The 23,792-nt window shown below is 41.9% G+C and overlaps 1 protein-coding gene across 6 annotated transcripts in view; it reads right to left on the bottom strand.

The window, feature by feature from the left end:
- Positions 1 to 23,792, bottom strand: part of KIF26B (kinesin family member 26B) — a 417,971-nt gene that overhangs the window by 249,691 nt on the left and 144,488 nt on the right. The gene's annotated exons all lie outside the window — the stretch shown is intronic.

Here is a 23,792-nt window from a genome sequence, read left to right as displayed (position 1 = left end):
CGGCTCAGTGAATGAGCTTATTGCTTCCATGGTGCTATTTAGCAGCATTCTGTCTCAGTCCTTACCTCATTTTCATTAAAAGTAATGTGATAAAAGATTACCCCCTGACATTGTACGTTGCAATTATGTCTGTGGTCTTCCTTCCATTTGGAGGGGAAAGTGTAAACCATTATCCTTGCTCAGTTTCAGCACAGCAGGGCACAACGACATTAGCCAATGCTTATTTATTAGCTAAAACAACCACAAAGATCAGCGAGTACTGTACTGGTACTGAGAACCTACATTTTATTCAGGGCAAATGTGAACTGGATGATGGGCTAATATTAGAAATGTAACAAGATATTTATTATTAAAGAAAAACATACATCTGCGTTTGTTAAAGAAACCAGCACTAGTGTATCAAGTATTTCCGGTGACATTTCTTTTTACAGCAGCCCAAACAATCTGAGAAGTGAAGGAAAGTGTCTTTCAGGGTCCAAGTGGCCTATTTATTCTCTTGGAACCCAATGTTATAGCCACGCAGTCTAATTCTCATTGATTTTCCTAGAGGGTTTTCAATACCATTGGATTTCTCTCTCCTGATGTCCCACTATAGTAATCGTTTTCTCCTGTTAGCATTATGTCCTGTACTATATAAATGGAAAGTCTATCAAGGCAAATGAGGAAATTTTGTCCAGTAAAATCTCCGTCCCATTCAAGCCTCTCTGGGTTGAGTGTTGATGCCTATAACCGTGTAGAGGACAAAAAGCAAATTTTTTCTAGGTGCCAGGAAGAACAGATGCTGTTTGACTAGGACCTGATCCAGCTCCCACTAAAATCAATTGAAAGACTCCCCTGGACTTCAATGGAAGCTGAGTCAGGCCCTTACAGAGCAGCTCAGCACAAGTGTGATTATTTTTCAGTTTAAGTTTCTAGCCGGAAATTCTGCTTTTGCTTTGACCTATGTCAGTACTTCATAATCCTCTATTGTACCTCATACACTCCTAGTCCTGAACAAATGCCCTTCTCTTCTTTCCTTGTGGCTCACAGTTTTTGTATACCTATCTGAGTGCACCTCTGCACTGCTGGATCCCTCCCAAATCATAGTTTAAATAGTCCCCACAAACTACTGCTAGCAACTGGTTTCCTCTATGGTAGAGCTTCTTCCTTCCACAAAAGGTTTTCTAGTGTCCTATGTCCATCTATTCTATTCTGTCCTGGTTCTTATGCCACCCTTGTCGCCATAGTATCTTAGTGTCTTCTAGAAGTGCATTAAGCAATGTGACTAGAAACTATCCAGTGCAGTCTTATCTTTCTCCCTGGGTAGAGAGGAGATGAGGGAGGAATTATGTGAAGGATTTTTAAATATGTATTTAATGTTTGTGGTGCTACGTATTTTAATTACTGAAGGTGAGGCTGACGTGTGCTTTGCACTTAAAAAGGAAAATCTGAGGTTTGTGGTAATTCTTAGCTCCTGCAAAAGCTCATTCTAATGTCTTGGACTGACCCCTTATAAAACAAGCTTTATCCTTAGGGTGGATGATTCCATTGTGCCCGAGGAGATGGACCTCATCCCTCAACTTTAGGCCTTCTTTTTAGACATTCTTGGCCCAGCCAATTGTACACCTTGAAGATAAGGATCTTGAGTTTGACTTTATATTCCAAGGGGAGCCAGTGTAGGCAGTAGAGGTTGCACTGCAACATCTTCTCATCCACATATTGGACCCCCTCATCCCCACCCCATCTTGCTGATCTAGTGCATGGAATGAATAGCGCACTCAGAAGGAATTGCTGGAGCCTTAGATTTAAATTTTTATACTACTATTACTAATACGTCATAGTTTTAATTTGGCTTCCAGGATGTCTCCTGCATTTCTACCATGCACTACAACCAAACAGGACTCTCCAGCGTGCTACAAAGCGATAAAGTGTCTGCCTCCCTTGTGACATCTAAAACTGTTCCACACAATAGTCAGTCAGCCCATGCTTCTCCCAACCCTCACAAACCCAGCTAGGCAATGAGTGAGTTCCTCACAACTGTGTCCTGTCTCACCCAATTATTCAACAGAACTAGGCTGTTGGCTGCTGGAGTGGTCATCGGCGGAGGATGGGAGTACACATCTAAGCCTAACCTTCTCTTGCATCCTCCACCCCACATACCTAAACTCAGGGAGACTGCCATTAATCAACAGTCAAGGCCAACAAGAAATATGGGGCTGGTATAGCCTCCCATAGGAACTATGGAGTTGATGAAAGATAAGAAGTGGATGAGTTGACTTATCTCAGTTGCAATTTGAAATTGTAGTTTCTCCGCACACTTCCATGAACCAGATAAGGATTTCCACAGCTTTTGCAACATATTTGTATTGTTTTAGCCGCCACAGATCTCTAAAAGAGCAGGACGGTGTGGCTGACAAGATGCACTTGTAGCCAACTGTGACACAAATATTGATTCTACTGTCTCAAAAATTGTGACAGCCAGAAAATATCCTTCACCTCATCTGTAGATAAACTGCAGCTAAACAGTCTCCACACTTGTGGAGACATTAAGAGTAGGAAAGTCATGGATGTACATGAATGCAGAGCTGAGAGCATTAACAGCACAACAAAAAATGTTAGAAATAAAAGCATCAAACTGATTCTGGATGCTTTCTGGAGGGTATGACCTCATGCCTCTTCAAAATCTGATTGGACATTTTGTATACTGGCCTCAATCCATTTTTAAAAACAGGGAAGTGAGCCCATGTTCCTCAGACCAGGACTAAAAAATGCTCAAAGACTCACTGGGTAGACATGGGGTGACTTTGAAAAAAGACATAAAAAGAGAATGTCCCCCCACCCACACACACACAAACTGAATCAGCAAGTAGCACGTTTGTGCCTTTTAATACATGAAAACAAAGGTCTTAAACAGCCACTACTTATCAAGTCACTTTTTCTTACACTAAAATATTGATCAAAGGGATTCAACAAGAAGCTGGAAATAACAAATATATTAAATCTGAGTTTCTGGGATACCATAATATGTAGGGAATGGATAGAGAAGACAAATAGAGTTGAGTTGAGGAGATGAATATCCTTTTGTGAAGTACAAAGGAGCTTTGTTTATGCATAAGTGTACACTACCATTTTTCAGGATTTTCAGTAAAGCTTTTTGTAACACTGCACCAGTATACTACTACTACCACCTCTACCACTACCACCACCACACATAGCTCTTATGTAGCATTTTTCATCAGTAGATCTCAAAGGACTACACAAAGGGAGTATCATTATACCGAGTTTACAGATGGGGGAAACTGAGGTACAGGAAGGGAATTGATTTGCCCAAATTCACCCAGGTTGCCATTTGCAAAGGCAGGAATAAAACACGTCTCCTGAGTCCCAGTCCAGTGCTTTATCCATGCTAAAAGGTTGGTACTGCTGTTCAAATATGCATATGTGAAACATCTGTGTAATGATTACCACCATATTCTGCAGGACAGGCAGTGGTCAACAGATCTCCTTCCTTTATCCGCACACACCCCTCTCATCAATTGTTGCACAAGACAGTAAATGGCTGGTGATATTTATACATCTGTCAAGAGCAGGCATTCTATTCCTAGTGCAGAAGTTTGCTAATCCCAGCTCTACCCACCAGAAACTGGAGAGCAAACACCAGGCCAGATTCTGAGTTGTGCCTCTCAGAATATACAGCACAAGGGTGGTGAAGGGCCAAGGTGGTTTCATGCCACTTTTGAACCCCCCCACATTTTGGACCTTGCTGGGGATGTACATGGCCCCCCAGTGTAAGTCCAAGCACTTCTTGATAGGCTTGAATTTATGGTGCCACCCCACAGCTGCCTACATACCATTCCATGGTGAGCACACACCCCCGACAATCAGGAGTATGGCTGCCTATATGCCACCCACAGGATCACTCTGTACCCAGGAAGCTGCTAGAAGGGGGAATTGAGCTTTCTGGCCCCTTTATACCACAGGAGCCGTGAAAAGGGGTTAGAGTACAACGGAGAATCCGGGCTGCTGTGTCTGCACTAGGAGACCAATCTTGACAACCCTCACTCATTCCCACTGATGTCAAGGTGACTATTCATGAGAGGAAGGGCACAGGTAATTCAGAGCTGGGAATCTATAAACAACTGATTCAAAGCTAACGTTATTGCATTTTCCTCTTTATTGGATCTGGCTACAGTGGTAAGTGGAAGGAATCCCACATGACTCTCGTCAAAATTATTGTATCAAACAGAGCGAGTTGCAGATTTCCTGCCCGCCGGTGCACTTCATTCTCTTCTTAAGATGGTGCTAATTTATCCCTGCCAAGTCTGACATTCATATATGGGACTTAAAATATCTATATTTGAGAAGAAAATAGTTTGCCTTTAGAACATGAGGCGTCAGATATTTAAAAAACAAAAATTCACAGGGCAGACACCTGCAGTAACGCTTCCAGCATTTCCTTTCCCTGCCACCCTAAGTCAAATCCTCTGATCTAGCATCAACACAATCAGTCTGTTTTTCAGAAACAAAGTATCCAAGTATGCCCAGCAAGTGCACCTAATATACATTAGGCTGTTCAGTGATGTTGCCGTCCGACCCCCAACTATAGACTGGTGATGAGAGTGCATTATGGATTAAAAGACCTGATTATATTTCCCATTCTCTCACCTCTCTCCTCTGTGAATACATGCATTCCTTGTACCCATAGGTTAACGCAAGTCAATAGGACACATTTTGAGAAAGTCTTTTGTTAAAATATTGGCAGCACATCATTGCCCCGATCAGCAGCAAAAGACAAAGCATGGAATAATGCAGGCTTTCATGCTACAACAAAAGCTGCTGAGTGTATGTGGGACAAAATATGTGTCACTTCTCAGACCCCATTTGTTGTTCTGTTATAAAAATGAGACACCTCCCTCCACCTCCTTTTTTGCCACATCCTCAGAGTGTAGAGCAATGGCTGGTGATAGATCATGATTTAAATTCTCTACTTTAGGAGAAAAAAACGTTGTCTTGTCGTTTAACCACAGAACTGGATGTTAGCCAGCCAGGGTTCTATCCCCACCCCCTATTAACTAAACCTCAGGGCACCTAAGTTTGTAGAATGAGGTTAATAGTATTTACATAGTAGGATCCAATTCATTAATGTTTGTAAAGCATTCAGTTGAGATCTTCAACTGAAAGCTGCTGCAGAAAAGCAAAATATTATTACTTATGTCATGGCTGAAGTTTGCCTTGCTTTGGAGGGAGGCAGAACATTTGGGGGCCACCATTAAATCTAGTTAAATTCAGCAACTGCTTAACAAATTAGATGCACAGACTATCAGTGTCTGATATACTGAATTTAAGCTAAAAACCTGTTACTGAAGGCTATTTGACACAATCTGCAGTATTCAGTGCTAGATCCTTCTAATCATGGAAGAGACAAGATTGCTAGGCACAGGAAGATGATAATAGAAATCTCTCTCTCTCTCACACACACACACACACACACTTTCCTGGGCAATCTATTCTTTCTTTCAAAACAGCATAGAGGTTTCCAACCAATATTAAACCTTAAGAAAATGCCCGTCTGCCTTAGCATTTCAGAAAGAAAGGAATTCTTCTTCTAAAAGAGATCACTCTAAAAGATGACTAGATAACGAAGTTATATTTAAAGGATACCTTACCCAAACTCCCTATACACCACGAGCATCATAAATATTTTGGAAGGAAGTTTAGTAGCCTTACTTTTGTTTTGTTATCTCCATCATGTTTCATAAAACTAATGAGAAGCAATCACAGCATGTATTACCTACCATAAAAGCCCAAGGCAGTATTTTTAGGTGAAACACAATAAAATCAGACTTTTGGTTTTCCTCAAATCTTTTGGGGGTGAAACTTGCTTTACAATCACATCTTTATTGACACTTCTAAGCTGAACCTCAACCCTTCAAATATGAAGCCATTTCCCCTTTTTGGCTGTTCCAAAAAGCAGGATAAATGTGGAATATTTGTTGTTCTCCTGTCTCCATCCTGCCCAGACCCATGAATGAAGCAACATAATAGAAGTCAGTGAAGATACAACTCATGATGCAATAAATCTAATTGCTAAAATCAATTCCAATCTTTCATCACTGATTCAACCTGCAACATTTTAGTTTTCATTTAAAGAACTTGCCTTATTTGATTTTTTCACATGCTTAAAAATAATAATCGGTATTTTTTTAAGTTTTAATGATTTAGCATATGTAAAGCAACTCACTTGTACCATGGCAGGACCAGGGCTTATAATACACTTTTAATTACACCTCAATTACTCACTTCCTAGGTAACAGAATGTCTGCTTTTCAGCTCTATGCAGGAAATGCTGATACTCTGCTTTGGAGGGAGAAGCGGAATAAAGAGAGAAGAGGGAAAACTGCCCTTCTCAGGAGTATACAAACTATTGGACCTCCTCTCAGACTTGATCTAAGCAATTTCCCCCAGGTGCAAGCCACTTGCTGAGACTCTTGAGATTGAAGGCAAAAGCCCTGCTAACTTGGCACATCCTGCCCAAAGGTGGTGTCATTTTGGGAAGAAAAGCACCACGTTCAGTCCTCCAAGAACTGCCAAAAAGGCCACTCAGGCTCAGCAGCAAGCAGAATCAAGGATTGGTCCTCCAGCAGCTAGAAGGACTGGGAGCAGACAGAAGCCAATCAGAACCTAGCAGACAAGATAAAAAGAACCGGCTTCTTCCAGTGACCACTCTGGGTGAAATTGGGACAGGGAGGAAGGATGTCCCTTGCTGTAACCCAAGAAGCCTGGCCATGTTCCTAACTCTAACAGTACCTGTTGTTGAGCCAGGTGATTTTAAAGCCAACATGGCTCTTTTGATCTGAATGTTAATTTAATGTGGTAAAAATCAGATGAGCTTTCTTCATGAGTCATTGGTTCAGGAGAGCCTAGGACAGGGCCATACTCTGCTATTCACCCAACTATCATAATAAAGTTGGTACTTCAGGGTACAGGGTGAAAAGGAGGAGCAACCCCTTTTCCCAGAAAGACCATCATTTATCAAAGTAAAATGGGGGTTGTAATTTGAGGCCATTGGAGGAGAAGTGACTTTTCAAACCCCTACACATACTGCAGAGCACCAAGAACTCACACTGCATCATGTATCTGTCTCAAGCCACTTAACACAGCCAGATGGCAGCCAGGCTTTTATTTGGACTTAGGCAATAACAACTCACAGGGGAAAGAATTTAGGGAATAAATAATAAGCAGCCGCAACTGAAGGGATTGTCGTAGCCTACGGTACCATGGCTTTACCCAGGGTCACTAGGCTAGATTTTTTTTCCTCCTGCAATGGCATATTAAACAATGACAGCTTGAGGTCCTTGGCTACAACAATCCACTACTGATGCAGAAGCCAAGTGTAAAGTGAGTAGCCGCTAGACAAGAGTTCCCCTCAGAATACGTTCCTTTGCTAGGTAGGGGCCATGTGCTCCTGGACTGAAAACTCACATTACACACTATCTGCTGGATTCTGCTCCTTGTCTGGTATGTTTCATGTAGACATACTGTGTACTGCCTGGTGAAGAAAACAGAGATTCATTGGCTTTCTTATTACACCCTAAGGAAATAGACAGACACTCTGGAGATGGTCACTGAGTTAGATTTATCCCTGGTTTACTCCAGCATCATCCAGAACACTGGGTCCAGGGGAGTGGAAAATCCTCCATGAGGGATACTGCAACCTACTCTGTTGTCAAGTAGCCAAAGGGAGTGAGTGCAGCTCAGAGTGTGGGTGGTCCTGGCCAAAGTGGGGCATCACAAGGGTGGCAAGGATGTGTTATTCTCTTTATTAAAGGACAGGGAGCTTGTATATAGCACAAAGTGTTTTTATTTAAACATTACATAACTAACAACAGCAACCAGTGTCTGGTGCTGACTGTAGCCTGCCACTCCGTGCAATCCAGAACCCCACCTTCCAAAATAGACAATGGCCTGTGGTCTCTGCAGTCACACCCTACATCCTTAAACAGCAGCAGCAGCTACAGATTGAGTGCACCCCTCAGCCTCTGTGGAGGCACAACTGCAAATTAAAGCCACCCTCAGCCAGTGTAAGCATCCCTCCGATGAGGGTGAATCCTCCTGGAGTGCTGGGAGGTACAAGTAGCATACTTGACAGCAACAGGGAAGCGCACACTACCACCTAGCTTTACATCCCAGTAACCCCGAATTCACCTCAACTCCAAGCCATTTTCCTCTGATTCCTGGCTCCTAAGAATGGTATCTCCTGAATTAGGGTGCAGTATGTTTGAAGGGATTTTTAATCTTTCCATGGTTTCCTTATGAAACGCAAACAACTGCACCACTTACTCAGCCAATTGGCCTCTCCCTCCTTTCAGCCACTCACTCAATAGTGCTCATTCTTTCCCTACCTTTTGAACTTCATTTGCAGGGCAATGGCAGTGCCTGGACCTGAACATTTGTAGTCCACATTTTAACCTTCCTCTCTTCAAAAGAAATATTCAATAAGAATTGTGGGGGGGGGGTTTCTGGCAACAATCAAAGCTTTATTACAAACAGGAAATCTGCCCTATCAAGCCTCTGCCAATGGCTCCTTCACTTGAGCAGTAAAATCCCCACAGAAAACAATTTAATAAACATAGGCGAGTGTGTCCCTAAGCTTCTTCAACCACTTAGACTTTTGGGAGATACATGTTTTGATCTGGCCTTGTTATGCTTTCTGTTCTTTCATTTGCCAGTGCCCCCCTGAACTATGTAGTCCACTGAAGAAACAGAACTCTTAAGTATACAGAGAAGCAGTATACCAAGGCAGACAAAGTACAGATCAAATCTGCCTCACAAGTCCTATTACATGGTCCATAGCTGAGTCCTGTTTCCTATAAAGGTGCCTCTTGAGCAGAGGAGCAATTACATTTAAAAAGGTAAAAGATATGGGGAAACCACAAGCCCTGCAGCATTTCTAAGGGGAACATTCACAGGATAGTCAAACATTCAGGGAGAGGAAATGTGTCCCCCCTCGGGGGCTGCACCTGCACTCATGTGGAAGCTGCAGGTCCAAGTATGCAATGATCCATTTTAAATAGAAGTGACCAGGTAAAATGTGGTTTCGACTAGAACTGCTGCTATATCCTTAAAGCATGGCTGCCCTCATTTTATTACTGACCCACTTTTCATAAAAGTGGGTATTATATAGTGTTACAAGAAACATTCAAGGACTCTGCATCTAACCTCTCTTAGCGCTCTTGCTTTTCTCCTACTGTCTACCAGCGATCATGAGGAATTCTTCAATTTCAACTAGAGAAAGCAAGTCACAGGATAACATATTGCTGTGCAGATAAGCTAACCCTTTTTGAAAGCCAGGGGGCTCTTCAGACAGGCAAATTCCCCTGGGGTCAGAATGAACCTTGAAAGCCTCATAACTAAGATGTGCAAGCTGTTTGGCAGGATACAGAAAGTCAAGAAAAAGAAAATTTAGGGTTAGGTTAAGCATTTGCTGCTAGCCCAGTATGAGGGGAGATGCATAGCTGTGCCACCAGAGGGGTAACTCGGAGAAGGAATCGGTCTTCTGTGAACCACAATTCTTTCACTATTCCCCATCGACTCCCTCCCTGGAGATAATAATCTGATACTATGCTGGCTGAAACATTATGGGGTGGAGTTAAGACTGACAATTCTTGTGCAGAGTGGGAGAAGGGGTAGAATTAGCAGATTCCCCGCCCCCTCAATTCACCCTTATGCCTGCAGCAGTAACTGCAAAAAGGCTGCACAGGGGCCAGGGGGGAGGTCTTACACCCTGTATGGCTCCCCAGAGCTGGGCCATGATCAGGCCATTTGTAAGGAAGCTTATCCCATTTAAACAGCCTAGGCCCAATTGCCCCCTCCCTCAGAAAATGCCACTACAGAAGGTTTGAGGGAGAGAAAGTGCACGAGGTTCCCCACATGGAGTTTCTTCCAAATTATTCCATGGGGAGGGGGACGGGTATTAATACTGGCAACACCTGCCAACAACATGGCGGTGCAATAAAATGGCTTCCCATCCCTGGAGTTTGCCTCCAACCTTCATAAAATACCTCTTTTAAAATGGCTAATTTATGAAAGGTGTTACTTCTCTTAATTACCTGTGTTTCCTGCTGCTACGTCATAAATCGTACAGATGGAAATTGTTGTGGTTGTTTTTTTTAATCCAACTTTTATTTCCTGTCAGATTTGCAACAGGACATTCTTTTGTGTTGTTCAGTTTAAACATGTATTTCACACTCCCAGATTCAGTGATTACATTTAATCCCTTTGTTGTGTCAGATACTTTTCAGACATCAACAGCTACAGCCAGAGTAGCAGTGCTAAATGCACTAAGTTAACAACTGTGGTAGCAACGTAAGGTGTGTGGATGAGAATGAAAGAATGTGTACATCTGTGTTTGTGTGTCTACATGGACATGTGGGCAATCTGAAAGTTGGGGCAGGTCTGTTCTGCAGCTGAAGCACAATTTTTTATGTTAATGGTGAACTAGGACAAAATATTTGTTATAACTTAGGCAAACTTTCATTTTGCTGATCAGTTACTATCCTACCAGTCATGTCAAGACATTATAAGTTCAAATCTTACTGTTGCTGCTGGTGATGTGGTAGCAGCTATCTGTAAACCATTGACCTTTCACTTCTCTTCTGACAGGAACAGCACTTGAAACTACCAGAGTGTGTCAGCATGTGGACTTGACTTAAATGGCATTATTGACCCAGAAAGCAACCTCTTTCTATCTATAATAAGCAATATAAAGTACTTCTTCATACTGAGACATCTAAACTGGATCATTAGTCTTTACTTCAAAGAAATATGGCAAAGTTCTGCCATGAAAAAGGGGGTGGGAGGAGGAGAGAAAAAAATATTATTTTGCATTTTCAGTATTTTGTAGAAGCAGATGCACACTGCAGCTAAACAGACAGACCAGGGAAGATTTTTTCATTCTGTTGGACTGCATTACTTTAAAGAACAGTGAAGGCACATCACCAGTTTTCCCCAGCTTGGATTCTTGTCATGTTTAATGCACAAGAACGTTACATATGCAAATTCTGCCCATCATCATCTCAAGACTTCAGTTCTCTTCTTGATTCTGATCAGTACATACCTCACCATTGACTTTTATCCAGCTGTTCTTTGCAAGTGTAGTCAGATTGTTCTCCACTAGCATTTCCCATCTCCAAGGGATCCAGCAAATATCTTGAACCCATTTAGAATGTAATGTCATTTCATCTGCTTCCCCTTCCCCACAAAGTAGTAATAGGCTGAGATTTTTTTTTCAAAGCTTTTTACGTATACAGTATTTTTGAAATTACTGCCACAGGTATAACTATAGTAGTGTTGGCAGATGCCACAAGTTGTTCTCTCCCCAAATATATCGTACGTCATCATTCCTCCTATGGTTATCAATATAGTACTTTATAAAAGTAAAGACTAGGCCAAGAAATGGGTCTTGCATCTAAGGCACATGCTTTTGAATAACTTACTTTGTTTCACAAAAGTAGGAGGCTGTTCTCTCTGCTAATTTGACTGGTTTTATTTTGCAATGTTGAGTAAAATTTTCAAAGGCTCCAAACTGGCTTAGGAGTAAATTTCCAATGATTTTATATGAGACTTAGGTGCCTGTATCACTTTTGGAAAATGTGAAAGGCTCCTAAATCACTACGTCGTTTTGAGAATTGTACCCATTGGTTCAAATCCTGCTCATCTTACTCAAGCAAATAGTCCCACTGGTTTCAGTAGGTCTAATATATGAGTTTGCCAAGCAGAACATGGCTCCTAAAGGGCTCAACTATGCCTAGATCGACCCACGCCTAGGTAAGAAGTGATAAAGAGCTGAGCCATCCCAGGTAGAGTTCCAGGAAGAATTGTTCTCCCAGGCCTGCAGAAGAAGTTAACCTGTTCCTACAAGCCTAAATGGCTCTGCTCCATGTATCTGATCAGTTCCATAGGCTGATGCAGAGGGGAACTGTGATTGTGCCCATGAGACACTTTCCTCCACCCACAGACACTTTTTCAGCCACACAGGGAGCAGGCACAATCTGCCCCAAAGGATATAGAAGTGTGGCACTTTTAAAAATAGGAAAAAAAAAAAAAGTCTGGGAAACTCATTGTGGCTGATTTACTTTTTTTTTTTGGTTGCATTTTTACACCATCATATTTTATTTCTAAATGCTTTCCTCAATCTTTTTCATATATGATCACGCACTTAAAATTGACAGTTAACCTCTGTCTTCTACACTTATTAATTCTCTTTATACTACTTTCTCTCTTAGCAAGTCGTTAGTATTACGAAGAGGCAGCAATATTCTGAAGCTATTCTGTGGAAATTCTTTTTATGCCCAGATCCAGGAAAGCATCTCTTTTCAGGAAGGCAGTTAAGCATACACTTCAGCGTTGTGCTAAATCAGGGCGTCAGGAACCAATCCTGAGAGGTGCTGAGTGCCCTTAACTTCCATTCACTTCAGTGATAGTTGCAGGCAGCAAGTATCACATAGGTGCAGGATGGAGTCCTTATTCTCCAGTCCTTAAATTTATGTCTCCTTTCTCTTGTGTTTGTCTATCTGGAATAACACTGCAGCAATTCCTTTCTCCAACATTCCCCTCAGCATTATGTGCACTTTCTAACAAAGAAAGACTTAATTTTATAATCATTTCTGACAGAGCCGCCAGGGGCGGGGGGGCGCAAGTGGGGCAATGTGCCCCAGGCCCCGGGCCCTGCAGGGGCCCCAAAAGCCCTGGCCTGGTGGCGGTCCGGGTCTTCGGCCGGCATTTCAGCGGCGGGGGGCCCTTCAGTGCTGCCGAAGACGCGGAGCGACTGAAGGGCCCCCTGCCGCCGCAGACCCGGACCGCCGCCGGGTGAGTACAAGCGCCGCAGCTCCCCCGCTTTGCCCCATGCCCCCTGAATCCTCTGGGCGGCCCTGATTTCTGAATTACTAAGCAACTTCTCTCCTTCTTTCCTTCTGCTTCCCCTGTTGTGTACCCTCTGTATTTCTATATGATCCTTTATAGCAAGAGTCTAAAGCTACAGAATAGCCAGTTCCTTCCTGTAAATTATATTTAGTGAGCAAAATTCATCATCCATCTAAGTGGATACAGCTCAACTGATAATTGAAATTGCACTCACTTATGCGAGTGACAAGTTCCTCCCAGTGTTTGTATGCAATATCCATAATTTGGTTTGCTTTTTCGACCCGATTACTAGATGCTATGCCAAAGATTTTAGCATTTCAATCCTAACTAATAGGACACACTAATAATAATATTATTATGACAAGAGTTGGGTGAAACCTGACTGAAGCTGGTGCACTTAAGGATAAATGTAAGAAGCAGTTAAGTCCCTTTTGGGAGTAAGATAGCTAAAATAATAGGTGCCGCTGCTGAGCTATGTGGGTAGAGGAGTTTTGCTGGGGGCTGAATGCAAACACAGGAGGCTGAGTATTGTTTGGAGGAGGTATGTATGTCTGTGGGCAGAAGCAGACAGCAAGAGAAGTACTGATAACATGGCCGTAGGAGAATGCAAAGATGGGGAACATTTGGGCACAGAGTGTTGGCTGGAAAGAGAGTTGGAACCATAAACGAAGAAACTGCCTCCTGTTTGATTCCTTCTCTGAACAGAGAAACAAGATTTTGTATTTATTCTTTGTAAATAAACAGGATTGCATCAGAGAAATACCTGAGTCCATCATCAATTTTTCCCACAAATGAAACAACCTGTAAGACACTGAATTCTGGTTAACCACTCAGGTCAAAAGGGGTAACAATATTATTATTATTAGACCTCTTTCCTGAATGGTGTTCCAAACAATATGAAAATGTGAAGATCTAATATAGCCCTAATGTTATTTTAGTCTTAACCTCATTGCCATATTTTACAGTGTATTGTATAAGCCATTTGTATAACCACAATCCTATCATGCAACAGTCATGCTGAACTATACTGGCCTTTGGCTTTGTGCTAACTGGCTCCCTTTCCCATCCCCCCCCCCCTTTTTTTTTTAATACTACCATGGGGCACGTTCCTTCCTCCAGGTCACCAATACATACTGTAACAACAGTTAATTTCATAGTTATCAGAGCTAATGGGAGTTGCCATGTAATTGTCTCATTTCCAGTGGAGTCACCATGCAGTTACTACAAAAAAACCTCTGTTCTGCAGAAGCTATGTAATCAATTTGGAGTGACCTGTGTGTAAATTTAACCAGGCTGGTTCTCCTAATACTAACCTCTGTCATAATACATGTACACCTGTCTTACTTTGAAGTTAATAATAAAAAGTGTCCTGCTGGGGTTTTTAAATTATTTTTTATGACAGCAGCAACCATCAGTTTTAACAAGAAATACATGGAAAGAATTCAGAAGGTGCCAGGAACGGCTTTCAACTGGGGCTACTATCAGGACAGAAACAATTCCTTCCTGGTCCTGAAGGTGAATGCCCTGAGGTACAAGATTTGATTGCCCTTATCATTATCTTAGTTTGCATAGCTACAGACATTATTAGTGGTCATAAAATCATCCAGCTATAGTATTTGACTTCATGACCTCTTCGAGCCGTGAATTCCACAGGCTGACAAGATGCTGTGTAAAGATATATTCCCTTCTATTTGTACTAAGTTTACTGCCCTTCTGTTTCATTTACTGCGCTTTAGTGTTCCCTTGTTTTTATACTATGGGGCAATGTAAAACAACGCAATTAAGCTCCCTCTATATATTCTAAATACTCTGGGGCAGGTATTTTCTCCATGCTGGCCCCAACTCAGCAAGCTAATTTGAGGCCAATGAGATTATTTGTGTGCTTAAAGTAAGGCACGTGCTCAAGTGCTTTGCTAAATGGGGCTGTCTCTCTCTCATACATCGCCAAGCATGTTTTCAACACAAATAAATTAATCAGCTCGTTTTCTTTCCAGGATAAATCGTATGTTTGCAATCTCTCATTTCATGCAAGCCGTCTCATACTTCTTAACCTGTTTCTTTCAGTTTGGCTTTTAAGGCAAAGTCATCAAAATGGAGCACCTTATTTCAAATGAGGCTGGTGACCTCCCTCTTTCTAATGAGCCCATGCAGCAGTATATTCACTTGCAAACTGCTGCTGTGCACAAGACACACATCTTCACTGAACTGCCCATACTGATTCCAGAATCTTTTCCCACAGATAATCACAACTTTTGGTCACTGATAACCTGGAATGGATTTGAACCAGTGACTGCCCTACGAAATACTTTAAACTAGTGCCAACATCCTGAGCTATCCAGACCCCTTTAATTCCTTCTGAGAGATGTCATCATGTGTCTAAAAACATACATGGAATTTACTCTGTGTTTTCAGTATGTTTTCATATTACAACTGGGTAAATGTTACCATAACATTTTTTCAGTAAACAGTTGCATAGCTACAAGATTTAAATCGTGCTTTAAGAACCACTCACCCACCCCAGACATGCTCAATAAAAAACAGTCCTATTAATAAAAGTATCTTATATGAGAGTTGGTTACCCATTTAATCTGAAATCTTTGGGATCTGAATCTCATTTGCACAAAGGTCCCTTTAATATATTTTACACTTCTAAAGGGGCTTTAATGTAAATGAGAATCAGGCCCTTTTAACTCTAGCAAATAGTTGGTTAATTTGTTGAACTGCCCAGGAAAACATAATAAAATTAGCTAGTTGAACATTAGATTAGCTGAAGCTGATCTAGCATTTAATTCAGATACAGATCATGGCCCTTCCCACTACATATAACCTGTCTTTTTGTCTGCATGGACCATCATCATCCATCTTCACTAAGACATCCCTACACTGAGCATGTCACATTCCCTCTCTTTCCTTTAGGCCTTTGGGTCTGTGGAGAACTTTAAGAAGACTGATAGTAGTCTCTCAACTGGAATTTACTGCACATTCACTAAGAGGCTGAATGACAACAACCCATCTCTCCTGAGTGGCCAATGCAGGGGAGACATAAACCAAATTTTTCCAAAGTTACCATTGATTTAGAGTGACAATTTTTGGATAATTCTCTCTAGTTGGGCATCAGCATATCCTGGTCATTTTACCTATACGAATTAAAGGAGATATGGCCAGGCTGTGGGGGAAAGAAAGAAAGCACTTAGTGGAAACTAACAAATGTTTAGAAATTCTTGTTATTCCCTCAATCTTCTATTTTTAGACTACCAGGATTTTTTTTATTACTGTCTTCCAAAGTCATAAAAATTAAGTAATAGTATTAAATTTGTTTCTTTCATAAGAAAGTAAAGTAACCAACATTCACTGGGCTACAGGGGCGTGCACAGGAATAAAAATGTGGCTGCTTTTGGAGGGGCACTTTATGGGTCCCCCGGTGGCCGGAGGAGCTGGTTCTCCCGGCCGCAACCCCGGGGCAGGTGGAGCTGGCTCTCATCACCCTTCCCCCCTCCGCAGCCGGTGGAGCTCATGCTCTCCAGGCATCTGGATGGCTGCGTGGGGGTGGGGGGGAAGAGCTGAAGGAGCTCACTCTCCCCTCTCCATCCCTGGAGGATTCTGTGCCCCCTCTGATGAGGTGGGCCGGCATGCCCCTGCTTGCCCCCCTTGTTCATGCCTCTGGGGGGCCCACATCTCTACTTTATGTTATTTAATATTTGTCAGACACTGACTGTGTGCGCTCTGTAGGACACAAAGATAAGGACAGTTCCTGCCCCAAGGAACTTACACTTTAGAATAATTCAACAAAAAACATCTCCATGAAGCTGCAAAATCAAACAGCTATTAAAATCCATTCAAGAGATTTCAGTTGATATTTATATAAGCAAACAGCAAGATTAAATGAATTGGCCAAGTGGGAATAGTGAGCAGATATACAATGGATTTAATTACAAGCGCTTTAATGAAATCCAAATCTATCAACAAACAGGCTCATCATCTGAGATGGTGCCTAAACTCTAGTAATCCATCTAAATCATACTAAGTGTTGCATGGTCATTATCTTCAATTTTCATTACCTCTTAGAGCACTCTAAAGAGAGTTCTAAATGCCCATGAACTGTTTGTTTCTCAACTGATTAGAAAAATGTTGTAACAAGATATTTCACAGAGAGATCCAAGAACAAATTTTAGAAGGTCTCTAATTAAAAAAAAAAATTAAAACAAACACTATGGACCAAGTTCTCCTCTCACAATGGTGAGAATCAGGAGTAACTAGTTTGAGGTCAGTAGAGTTGTAATGGTGTAAAACCAGCACAGGGTTTCACAGGGTTTTGTCTACACAGTACACGCGCAGTGAGCCTTCCAGCCTGGGCTGGCACACATGGGCTAGCGGGGCTCATGCTAGCGCTCTAAAAATAGCTGTTACGAGCCCAAGCTACAACAGCGCTAGCACCAGCCCTGCTAGCTTGAGTCTGTTGGCCTGGGCTGGGAGGCTCGCTTCTGTGGGCTGTATAGACACACGCAGATTTCCCCCGCCCTCCAACCCCCCATACCTTTTACATGGCACCTCATTGGCTTTTACTCTGTATCCTGTGTAGTCACTTACACTAGGGCAAATTGAATGCAAAGCAGGCGTAAAACGCTATCAGATCAGCATGATAGCCTTTTATGCCCATACTGCAGAATCAGATTAAGACATGGTCCTAGAAACACTCTTAGGAAGGAATTGTTCCTAACAGAGAGGTTAAGGTTTCCATGCCACTCTCCTCCTCCAGTACTATCAATCACACCTCAGTGAGTCTGTTTCTAAGTTTCTTATTGATAGAAGCATGACAGTTCACTGAATAAAGGCAAAGGACATGATGCTGATCTCAGTTACTCCAGTGTGAATCCAGAGTAGCTCCATTGACTTCAGTAGGGTTACTCTGGATTCACACAAGTGCAATGAAGATCAGAATCTATTGCAAAGTGTATATTACTAATAGCAGTAATTTCCTTTGGAGGAGACGTTCTTAGAGAAAACACACGTAGAAGAGGGCAGTTAATATATGTAGATAATTAAAAGTGTATTTCTGTTGACTCAATAGACCAGATTCTGGTCTCAGTCTCAGTCATGTAAATCTGGAGTAACTCCACTGATGCCAGTGGATTTACATTCATGTAAGTGAGATCAGACACAAGACCAACACTTTTATGCATTATGGGTGAAAATCAATCGGGAGCTGAAGGATTCTTCAAGCCCTCCACACCACTGAGGCCTTGGGGTCTATCAACCACACAGGGGAGACTCTAGACCAGGGGTAGTCAATAGGCAGACCGCAGGCCAAAACTGGACTGCCAGATGCTTTTTGAAAGGACCGTGAAATCTTTTTATTTACCTATTATCATCATCATGTCTGTGCAAAAAGCATCTCTGGAGTCTGGACCTTGACCGTACCTTGACCAAGAAATTTGGACCTTGACAAGAAATAATTGACTATCCCTGCTCTAGACTTTGTGACAGCTTGAAAACAGGCCAGCACATAGTAGAGAGCAGATTGGGAGGCAAGCCATTGGGTCTCTACATGGATCCTGTGGCCTTCCCCCACCATAAGAACAGATGAAGGGAAGAGATAAAGAAATAAATAGTTTGTAATGGAGAAGGGTGATTTTTCAGCAGTAGGTCATGGTATGTTCCCTAGGCGCAAACAAAGCAATTTACACGGAATGAAAATAATTTAGCATCTGCAGGAACTATTTTTGTGCTAAGAGCTGTGGTGGAAAATTAAGCTGGCCCTGATGGTCTAGGCTTTTACATGCTTGGTCTAGGCCTGCCTTGCAGCTAGCAGGCCCAAAACCTGAGCTAAGCTAAGTGTTGTGCTCCCTGACAGCGGCGGTCAAAGGTTAAGACACAGGGGGGAGGGGGGTGCAGAGGGAAGGTGGTGGAAAGCCCCCGAAACAAGAACAATTTGCAATGTGTGTGTGTACAGCTTATAAAATAGGATAACCACTTGTGTGAAGCAATTATCTAAAATGAATTTTTAGATGTCCTCCCCTATCCCAGTTGTGTAATTGGCCCCATTGTGTAACTGTACCCTGTAAAGGACAATTGTGTAAGAAACACCCCATAAAAGGCAAGGTTATAACCACGGTGGAAAGTACCGAAAAAGACTTTAACTCAAATTGCACCCATAGCGGGCGAGGTTGCAAAAGAACACTGGAAAGTACCAAGAGACCCTACCTCTCTAATTCCTAATAAGGTCACTATTACCCAAGTATGTGTAACTCAATTCCTAATATGGACAATCATTACTTAACAGTGTGTAAAAAGCGCCTGTATGCTTTGCTTCGGGGGAGCAGTTCCAATAGCTGCTGCCCCCAACGCTTTGGTGTGTTATCAATAAATGGGCCTCAGGCTGAGTCTTTGACTAAAATGATGCGTGGGTGAATTTTTCCACAACAGAGCTAAAGCAGGGCAAATAGCAAGGAAGATGTACCCTGGATTAGGAAGCTTGTTAAAGAGAGCTAGATTCAAGGATGCTAAATTCACAGACTTCATAGATCACAGCCTTAAAACTTCCATAGTCTTGTCTTTTCCCAAGGGCACAGTTTCAAGTGTTCTCCCCTGAAATAAAGCTGCTATTTCTCATCTCCTTGTTTTCAGAAAGTACAATGGCAGCATACAGTAAGCAGTATTGTGTATAAACTCAGTTTAATTGAAAAAAAATCTGTAAAAAAGCAGGTTGTTTTTTCAGGAAACAGGAAAGAGAAAACACAAAATGGGCCACAGCCTGATTAATCTGATTTAGTGTATATTATTTGTTGGAAGGTCTTCTGTTTTCATAGTAAACATTCTTCCCAAGTGTTGTGGATCATTATTTCTCTTTCCATTTCACAGTCCAATCTAACAATGACTCTTTCCACTGATTATAAAAAATCTAAACAATGCCACCTATCCAATGGCAAGCTGTTCCTGTTACCTACAGCTAAAGTAACAAAGGTTATTTTCCAAGCTCTTCCACAAATTGTGTGTATGAGACCATTGACAAATCAGTTCCCTTCTCCGTGCATGTTTCCCACATGTGTAAAATGGAAATAACAATATTCACGTACTTCATAGGTGTGAAGCAATATGCTTGAAGTTCTTTGGCAGGAAGGTGTTATAGAAGTGAGAGTATTGTTTTACTACAACAATTGTGATGGGAGGATTATTTTATGCCTCGCACTTTCTAATGATGTTTATGTTTATTTTTTCCACTCTAATGTTAGATAGTCTAATCAAGAAAAGGTCTTGGGGCCATACTCTCTACTCGTGCAAGCAAATGTAATTTCATTGCTGTCACGGGTGTTGTGTTTCCTTGTACTAGCAGCAAATAGGGCCTTTGGCTTTTCATGGTACCATCTAAAGGGTACTCTGTGGAGTAGAAGACATTCCTGCACACAAAGTGGCACTGCAAGTAACCGTTCATACAGAGACAAAATGATGGCAAGCATTTACACAGATATTCCACACTAAATCTTTTTCCTCGTGAGTGGTATAAAAGATCCAAGAAGAAGAATATGGGGAGTGATAAAAATGGTCCTGAAATAAATGAATTAACAACAGCTTAATATTTGCTGTTTCCCACAACACAAACCTAAGTGAAGATTTAGCCAAACCAAGCCACCATATACTTTTTATTCCCTTTTACCAGTCTAATATGTACCACTGCTAGGACAACACATTATTATTTATAGTACCGTAGTGCCTAGAGGCCCCAGAGATAAGCACCTCATTATGCTAGGCAATACAGACATAGACAGTTCTTGCCCCAAAGAGTTTGTATCTAAGTAGACAAGGCAGACTAAGGTAGGAAAGGTGACTCCCCAAGGTCACATAAGAGATAAGTGTCAAAGCTGGGGATACATCCCAGGTGTCCATCTCTGCCCATTCCATCTACAAATTTCTGTCTCATGATTCCTTTCACATAAATACTGGTTCAATCTCAGTCATCGGGCCAGGTGTCCGTCTCTCCTACTTTTATTTCAGCATGAACTGAAATTGATGAACTGGTCTAAAGCAATCCTTCCACATGCTCTAAAGTGCAATACAGCACTCAGGAGATAATCAGTGGCTGCTAACCTTGCTTCAAGGCATTTAGGATTATGAGGCTGAAGTCTCCTATGATGACTGACTAGATCACATAGTAATGAAATGGGCAACAAAAGAGGTCATTTAAAGGCATTTTTCCTGCCAGTTATTTTTTTCCAGAACCCTCATTTATCTTGAAACAATCTAATCTGCTGATTTAGCAACTAAACCTACCCAAAAAATGGCCAAATTTAGCACATACTGGGCATGATGCTTTTGAAACTCCTCAGTGACATTTGGAGGTAGAGTCCTTATGCTAAAAGTGCTCTATAAACCTGATTAATTTCAGCTGGTGATATTGTTTGGCCAACAGGACAAAAGAGGGGTTTGTTTTAATTCCTTCAGAGTTAAAAATCCTCCAGTGCTAGGGCTTGATTTAGCTCTGCTGAAGTTAATGAGAATCTTCTTGTTGACTTCAATGGGAGCTTGATCAGGATCTTAAACAATCACTGCTTAGGAATACACACTCCTCTTTATCCATGTGTGTAATGCCTATTCATCTCTCTGCAGTGACGTGCCTGCATGGAGAAAAGAATACACCCTTTTGTAAACAAGGGTGCATCCCCCCCATCCCCTGACACACTTCAAAAAGATCATGTGAAGTCCACAGAGTATTAAGAAAATTGTCTTAAAGTATATAATCAGATCCACACCAGATCAAAGAAGAGTTTCACTAGATCAGAGATACGGAGGGGCCCGTGTTGTAACCAAGACAGAACTATCTTTATTAAATGCCTGCTTAAACTTATTTCTCATATATTAGTTTTATTTTGTGCCCAGAATGCAATTCTGTTTTGACACACACCCATGGGGACTGAACTACCATCCCCTTCCCCTGGCTTAAAGCTGGCCTACCTCCATTGAAGCCAAAATAGTTACATTGGGATGAGTGGTTGATGATATCTCACTACTATATTGTTTCTTCCAGTGTGCATTCTGCACTCTTTCTGGCCATTTCTGTGTTAAATGCATGTCCTTGTCCCCCTGCAGGACTGCATTGTGATGATTAAGGAAATGCATATGAATAAAACATAGAGGGTCAGATTGTACCTTGCCTTGTCTGTGTGCATAAGTAGGTTGAGGAGTGCAAAGAGTCCCCCAATCTGGAAACACTGCCAGTGATAGACTCCTAGAAGTAGCCAAGGGGAAAAGCCAGGCACTAGTGGGGGCCTGAGCCGCCGCCTCTTTAAATTGGTCAGTGGAGCAGCTGCCATGCTCCCCCTACATTCCCAAAGGCATTGTACCTAAGGCACAATGTAATGCTAGCGTCTGCTGGGGTGGTGCACTTCCAGACCAACCCTGTACCATCCAGTGACTTTACAGCCATGATCTGGCACACATTGGGGGGATCTGAAAGGAAAAACATTAAGAGATGAATAGGTTAACAATGGTACTATCAAAATAGGCTATTACCAGAAATCGTTCATTTCTTTGTCCTCCAGAAGCTAACAACTGTGAGAAAATGCTGGTACCTAAAACTGACTAATATTTAACTTTACAACTAAGGGCTTCCTCAGTTAAACCTGTTTAATCCTACTGTAAGGGTGTCACTGAGATCAGAATATAACCCTAAATCCTTTAAATAAGGACTGCACTTGCAAAGCTTGGGCCAAATTCTGCACTGACCTACATCCTGGGCAATTCATTGAAATCAGTGGAACAGCAAATTGTGTGTACAAAGGTGCAGAATTCAGCCCTTTATATTTTGTTTCCATATGTTAGTAGTTACACTTACACCTCTCCGGCCAAATTCTACCTTCATTTACACCACTGCAACCCCATTGCAGTCAATGGGCAGTACCTACCCTCTATTATTTTCTTTATTGTCTCTCTTACTAGCTACAAATTTTGAAGGCAAATTCAGCCAGTTCTTTTTGATATATAAAATAAAACTTTCATTTTTAAATCTCACACATTCAAAATGGAGCCATTCTAATGTTAAAAAAGAAGAATCCTTTGATTTAAATATTATTTAACCTTTGATTTGCAAGCAAATGATTTGCTGCACTACCTGCAGAGTCTTCAAGGGACATTTTTAAGACTACAACCTGGACTGGAGACTTTTTTTTATGCTTATGAAAATGAAGTCTCAGCTACATTAAAGGACTTGAATGATGGAAACTGGAATCCTCTCCCTTTCTGAGGCACAGTTACAGATGTTCATGCTGAGATTTCCTAGTGACCTTAAGCATGATAGGCAGAGACCAACCCCCTCAAAGGTTACAGGTCATTACCCTCTATTCTTCTTGTATCCTTGGAGCTCTCCTGAGTACAACCAATTACATGAGGTGGTTGTGAAAGGTGAAGCATGGTCTCATTCCCCCTCAGAACAGATTGCTGCATTTAAAATGGCTTCATTAGCTGGGAGTGGTGCTTCTTCACCCTGGCCACATGAAACCCCCTCCTTGCTCTTCAGGAAATACACCCGGGGCAGGTCCAAAGTTCAGAAGCAGCTGGACAATTGGCCTTCTTCATTCATGCCTTTCATATTGTAGAGGCAGCTCTAACAGACATACTGAAATAGACCTATTCAGGTTAAGGGTCAGACTCGGGGTGTGTTGAAGGAAATATGTTCCCCTCACTCCATACTAAAGAGAAATTCCATTAACCCTGAGAACACACCAGATCCATTCCTTATTACCTCAGCTGTTCTCACATTTGGGATGACAAGATGCTAAGGGCCTGATCTTGACTTCATTTGCATCTGGTTTACATTGGTGTTAACACCATTGACTGCTGTACGTTTACTCTGGATTTACACTGGTGTAAAGTGAGAGGAGAATCTGGCTCTAAACATATTT

The sequence above is a fragment of the Mauremys mutica genome, chromosome 3 (assembly GCF_020497125.1).
Source record: "Mauremys mutica isolate MM-2020 ecotype Southern chromosome 3, ASM2049712v1, whole genome shotgun sequence".
Classification (NCBI taxonomy): Eukaryota; Metazoa; Chordata; order Testudines; family Geoemydidae; genus Mauremys; species Mauremys mutica.
Note: the sequence above shows the minus strand (reverse complement) of the source record. Positions and strands in the feature narration are given on the sequence as shown.